Here is a 6,513-nt window from a genome sequence, read left to right as displayed (position 1 = left end):
GTTAAATAGTTCAGTAATGCAGCTCTCCACAGCTTAGGTTGAAACTGTGAGGATTCTGTTGTATTTTTTTTTTTTTTACCTTTATTTTTTTTCTTGTTTTTCAGGCGAGCTGAATGTGTACTCAAGTACTGCTCTTGACTTCACTACATAACAAAAAAAAAACAAAGACTGCATGAGCTAATGTAGCAGCTATTCTGACATAAAATCCATGTTTATATAAAACTCAGTTCATGTATGAAGTGTTTGCATGTTTTATTTGAACTGTATATTTAATTATTTAAACAGTTTTCTTCTAAAATAAGACTAAACTCTGCTCAACTCATTATTCAGTCTAGAATTGCATCCTGGGCCTTGTTGTTTACCATTTCTCTTTTTATTCCAGACTGCAGGCAGCAAAAATGTTTGCCAAAAAAAGTCAGTGGATTTAGCTAACAAAGCCCATTATCAAAATGTATTTTGAAATATCATTACTGTTGAGCCAAGGAGTCCATTAATTTGAGATTAAAAGGAATTTTGTTGCCGCAGCCACCACCTCAGCTCTTTGCGTTTCAAATCACTTGCAGTCATTTGTAATTACTTTGTGCAGAGACGCTCGCTCATGATTGAATGCACAGTAGGTATTGATCAGAGAGGTCTGGGACTTTTAATGCAGGGAAAAAAAAAACTCACTGATGCCAACTGGGATAATTGTCCAAACTATGCAAATAGTCAACAATTTAGATTACAGCTCTCAGGATTGACTTCCTGGTGTGAAACGGTTCAGTGAAACAGAAGCTCCTGAGGAAACATTTGAGGCGCCGAAGTAAATTTTGTTAAACCTCATAAACAAAGCTCTCATAAAGCCTGAGTTCATTTCTTCATGCCTGATGAATGAGCCGTTTTATTGTGGCAGAGCAAATCCACACTTGTTTCAGTGGTTAGGCTTGGACAGGAGATTTATTGACGAGCTTTGTAACGTCCAAAATCAAATCAAACTGGTTTAAAAGACATGTTTTCACTGCTGCCCTGCCAAATTAAAAAAGGAACGAGCAGGAATTAAGATCTGCTCAATTTGTAGCTTGAAACAGAAATTTGTGATTAACATGTTATGGAGAATTGGCCTCAAATCAATACCAGTCAGGTCTCAGCTGTCTGTGGATCCATATTTAACACTACTGAGGATCATATTAGAAAGAACTCTGCTACCATCTAGCAGGCAACTCTGGGGACTGCACAGCAAAGTGACCTTGCACAAGAAGACAGGATTCAAAATGCAGTTTTAAACAGCAATACTTGTACAAACATATATGATGTAATTTGATTTCAATGCTGCATATCAGCAACAGCAGTATCAAAAACTAATTTAAATACCTGAAACTGATATGTGTAATTACAGTATCCCAAAAATATATTTATAATATTTACTTTATATCTAAATATTGCATGTGGTATATTCCAACTAACAATCTCTATTGTTTATTTTATTTTAAATTAAATTAAATCTTCGTTACCATTGCCACACTTCTGCTGTCCATTTCTGTCACTCCTGCGATATCCACAGTAGGTAGCAGGATTTACCAGCGTGGGCCTGTTGTGGATTATGGATTAGGATTGGTGAAAGAGGTGCTCAGATGGTTTTGGCACTCAGAGAATACTTAACTGGATATTTTTCTGAATTAAAACAGCTAAAAACAAGGCTAGCACTTGGTGCAATTATGTTGAACAACTTGCTCAGTCAGGTTTAAAACAAAACTATTTTATGTGCTCTTTTAAGATGTAAAGAACTCTTTTTTTTTATTAATGGCCCAAGCGTGAGCCTTATAAGATGATAAAAAAATGAATTAAAAGCAGTTAATTCTGTGTCGTACAAAGGAGGTCTGTGAAAGACGCTTCACGTGTGCAGCGTTTCGCATGTGAAGTTTTCACCGTTTTGTCATTTATGTGCTCCTGTGTTTAATTACAATAAAACATTTTATGTTTAATAAATGAAAATGAATTCAAGAATAATCGCTCAGCTTTGAATCACAGTTCTTACCGTTTTTACAATTAAAAACAGTGAGCAAGATACAAAACACTGATGTGCTAATATCACAATAATGTTGTGAAATGACCCTTTGTTTTTTACTCTCTGAACTCCATTCATCTTTACAGAACCTGTTCTGATTATCTGCAATCTGCTCTGACTCCTCAACACACTTGGATAACGTCTTAATTTGATACAAAACATACACAAAGCTAAATCCACATCTAACTCATTAAATTACCACTCAGTGAGGTCTGCAAGACTGCTGCAAAAGCCTCCTCTGATTTAAGTTCCCCTACACAGCAGCCTGCTAGAGACCAGCAGCCAGACTTGAAATATGCACCTGTTCAAACAGGGCCACACACTCAACAGGAGAAGGAGTTACTCCTGATCAGGAAAACAATATTAATAATTCGGCCTTTGATGGCTTGACTCTCTCTCTCCGTCTCTGTCTTTCTCTCACCCCCCCCCCCCACACACACACACACACACTTTACATTCTGCAAAACATTCCCACCACTCATATCAATCACAACACACCAAGACTATTTTTGAAGCATTCATCTAATTTACATTCAGGCATTTTGCCTAATAAAAGAAATGGGGTGCCACGGTGGTATAGTTGGTAGAGGAGTTGCCTTTTAACAAGAAGGTTGTTGGATAGAATCCTGGCCACATTTCTGTGTGGAGTTTGCATGTTCTCTCTGTGCATGCGTGGATTTTCTCAGGGTACTCCTGTTTCCTCCCACAGACCAAAAACATGCATGTTAGGCTGATTGGTAACTCTAAATTGTCCCTGTGAGTGAGGTTCAAAGTTTGGCGAAGAAAGCACGGGCGCACTGCACAATACTGCTTTAGCTGACTCAAACGCAGCTTGACAAGCTGGACCAAACGAAAGGCATCAGTGGGCTAACAAGTTTTGTAAGCAGGCTTACTACATCAGAAAAGTTTTTGCAAAACCCACGATAGAATCCACACATTCCTAAAAAGCTTCAAAGTGATTTTTTGTCTGCGGGACAGGAAAATCAATAATGGCTAGTACCTTAGCAGCTAATGGGCGCACATGTCCTTGTCCAACCTGTTTGCCCAAATAAGTGATGGTGGCTTTTCCAAACTCACACTTGGCCAAGTTCAAGGTGAGAGAGGCATCACAAAAGTGGTTAAAAACGACAGACGTTTCTTCTTCTGCGAGAGGTCCCGGGTTCAAATGCCGGACGAGCCCCCAATATATTACAACCGGCAAAAAGGCTTGTTGCGCCAGGTTGTAATTGGGGGTGGGCATTTCCACCCTTTGCACACCTCAAGCAGCCGTGGAGTCAGATGAAAAGGTTAACAGTGGTTATTTACAAGGTGAATGAATGATGATATATTTACATTGGAGTCTTGCCAGACGTCAAGGTGAGCCTCAGGCCAAAATAACAAACAAAACAAACCATTTTTTATTCCCATTTTTGTCACTTACCTCCATCCATCCATCCATTATCTTTACCCGTTTATTCCATTTTGGGTCACGGGGGTCGCTGGTGCCCATGTCCAGCAAGCACTGTGCGAGGGGCGGGGTACACCCTGGACAGGTCCCAAGTCCATCACAGGGCTGTCACTTACCTAACAAATCAAAAGTAACCAAAATACAGGTCTCTTACCTGACCTAAACTAACAAAAACAGGAGAAAAAGCTCTCAACTAAAATGGCAGCTCACCCCTACAAGAACTCCCTATAAAACGATACTAATTTATATAAACGACAGACAACAGGTCAGCTGTGGCTGCAGGGACGCGCAGAGAAGATGGAAAGCCAACGTCATCTCCAACTCAGCTCCTCTTACGCAGCACCTCCAGGCAGGCAGCCAATCACAGCTCCAATCATGAGCGTCTTCCTCCAGCCGCACACCTGGACACTAATTGGCACAGTTAGGGTTTTGCACACTAACACACATTCAACTTATGACAGCAGCCATAACAGTTGCCTTGAACCACTTTGGCTGTGCCTGCCTGCATGGGAGGAGTTGATGAGGGACAGGACGGCCCCCAGAAACCATCGTAGCTCCAGAAAACTGGTTGGTCTACTTAAGGAGTTTACTGCTTGGTGGGGAAACAGTTTACTGGAACTCCTCTGACTGATGAAGCCCTCCGGATAGAGGGTGAAACATCTCTATAAAAAAGAAACTGTCCTGATGACCCGACTGATAATTATTGGATTAGTGCACATGCTTCAAATTTGACTGGAGTTGATTGGCAGAATGTTTTTGGGTTTTTTTTTCTATATATGAGACTATTGTAAGGAGCACACTGTGAGGAAAGGGATTTTTTATTGGGAAAGTCTGAACAGAAAAACAAGATTCACAGCACTGATCCATAATCCTCTTGGTTTTTTTCATAAAGAAACAAAAAGAAGAAAAAAGTAAATATAGTGATATCCTGATGCATGCTCACTACATATAGTGATGAAGAAAAAAATCTCACCCTTTCAACTCTAGAGTTTTAAATATCACATCTTAGAAAAAAAAATCTTAACTTACAGGGTGCTAAAAGTTTTAAAATGTAACTTCAAGTGTACAAAATCACACAACAGATTCCACAGTGTCATTTGTAATAAATAAATAAAGTAAAAATGAAAAAAAAAAAAAATATCAAGGCTTAAAAACAAACAAAAAACTAAAGCGTTAAAAACATACACTCCATAACTAAGAGCAGCTTTAGTAACTCCAACTTGAAGTATTCATTAGTGTTTGCAGACATTTATTATTTCACATCACTCTCAACCCTGTAAGGTCTCATGCAGAAAAAATAGCAACTCATTTATTTTTGTCTTTTTTTTTTTTTACTTGTTTTTGGTGTTGTAGTAAACACGATTGTTATTGACAAAGCCTAAAAATATTTAAAAATTAAAAAAAAAATTTAAGTACCTGCAAAAACCCTCTTGTGTAAGGATTATGCCCCCTGGTGGTGTGTTTCAGCATTGTTCCTCTTGTCATTACACCTGTTTTTCACACACCTGTGTTGCCTCACAGGTGTTTTGTGTTTAATCCTCATTAGTGTTTGTATTAAAGTCTGTGTCTTTGTGTTTTTCACTGTCCTGGCATTGTCTCCTGTTGCCTCTCTCTCCTGAGTTTCCAGTGATCCCTGAGTAATGTTTGCAGCTCTGTCAGCTATTTTGTGTTCTTTGGACTAAACATTATTATTTTACCTACCGAGTCGTCGTGCTGCCTGCACCATTGGGTCTGAACTACACCAGAACGTGACATCTTGTGCACAGAAAGAACATGAAAACTCCACAAAGAAAGGCCATATGTGGGAAGCAATCAGGCAGCCTTCCAGCTCAAACCACTGCACACAAGTAGTTTGTCGTTTTCTAACTGCCCTCTCAACCATTAACCTGCTAACTGTAGAGTCTGAGATGGAGCTATTGGATTTTTGTCTTTTTTTTTATGTTTGTTTTTAATACACAGTCTCAAATTGGGGTCAAATTGTTGAGGTATCCACTCCTAGCAGGACGGACTCTTTAATACTGTTTGAATGTGAATAATGTTTCTCTGTAGAGGAATGCATTATAAACTGTTTGAAAATGTCCTAATATTTATTTTTACATTGAAAGACAGGGACATGTGCCTCTCTAAATTTATTACTGATGTCTTTTCTCCTTGACATTGTGTTAACACACACACACCTGTATGCTCCAGACCTTCAAGCCCCCAGTATACTCCCGCGTACGTCCATAGGCGGAGATACGCATGTACGTACGCGGAGGTACGAGCATACCCCCACAGGGCATGTCGTGCAAAGCTCAAGTTTTACGACCGCGTACGCGGTGTCGCACAATAAACTGCCCGGCGACAGACTGTTTTGTATGCGACACCAATGTATTAAATTCCCCTTCTTCATCCCTGATCTGGCCTTCTTTTTTTTTTTTTTTTTTTGCCAAAAGGCAAGTGATCTCTTCCTCCTCTGTTGATGCCATGATTGAAATGGTGAGAAATGAAGGAATTTGTCAGGAGCGAAGTATAAACTCAGGTCCAGCGTGGCTGCGGGAGGGTCTGGAGATTTCCTGTTGGGCTGGTCTGATGTGTGGGCTGCAGGACCAGCGCTCCCTGTAGTTTTTAGATCTTTTTATTAACAACATATAAACACATAACACCGCTGCGGCTGAGGCTGCCAGCTCTCGTTTATTTATTTTATTTTTTTTTTACCTGTCAATCAATCCAGTAGGCGTGTCAGCAAATGACCAATCGGCGACCTCAATTTGTCCCAAAGGTAAACGCCCCTTGTCTGTGAAGCTGCTCTGCTCAGGGTGTACGCTCGAGTATGAAGTCTGAACCCTCTGCGTACAGTACATGCGTACGTACGTGTGAACAGATGTACGCGGGAGTATACTGCGGACTTCAGCCTGACAAAACTCCTATTTTTAGTGAAACTGTCACCCTGTTGATGATCATTTAATCAGTTGTGTTTACATCTTTCCTAAACCCTGTGGAAGCAGCACAGGAACTTTATCATTAAAACATATTATATATA

Source organism: Nematolebias whitei, chromosome 20 (assembly GCF_014905685.2).
Source record: "Nematolebias whitei isolate Nwh7 chromosome 20, NemWhi1, whole genome shotgun sequence".
NCBI lineage: Eukaryota > Metazoa > Chordata > Actinopteri > Cyprinodontiformes > Rivulidae > Nematolebias > Nematolebias whitei.
This window is presented reverse-complemented; position numbering follows the sequence as displayed.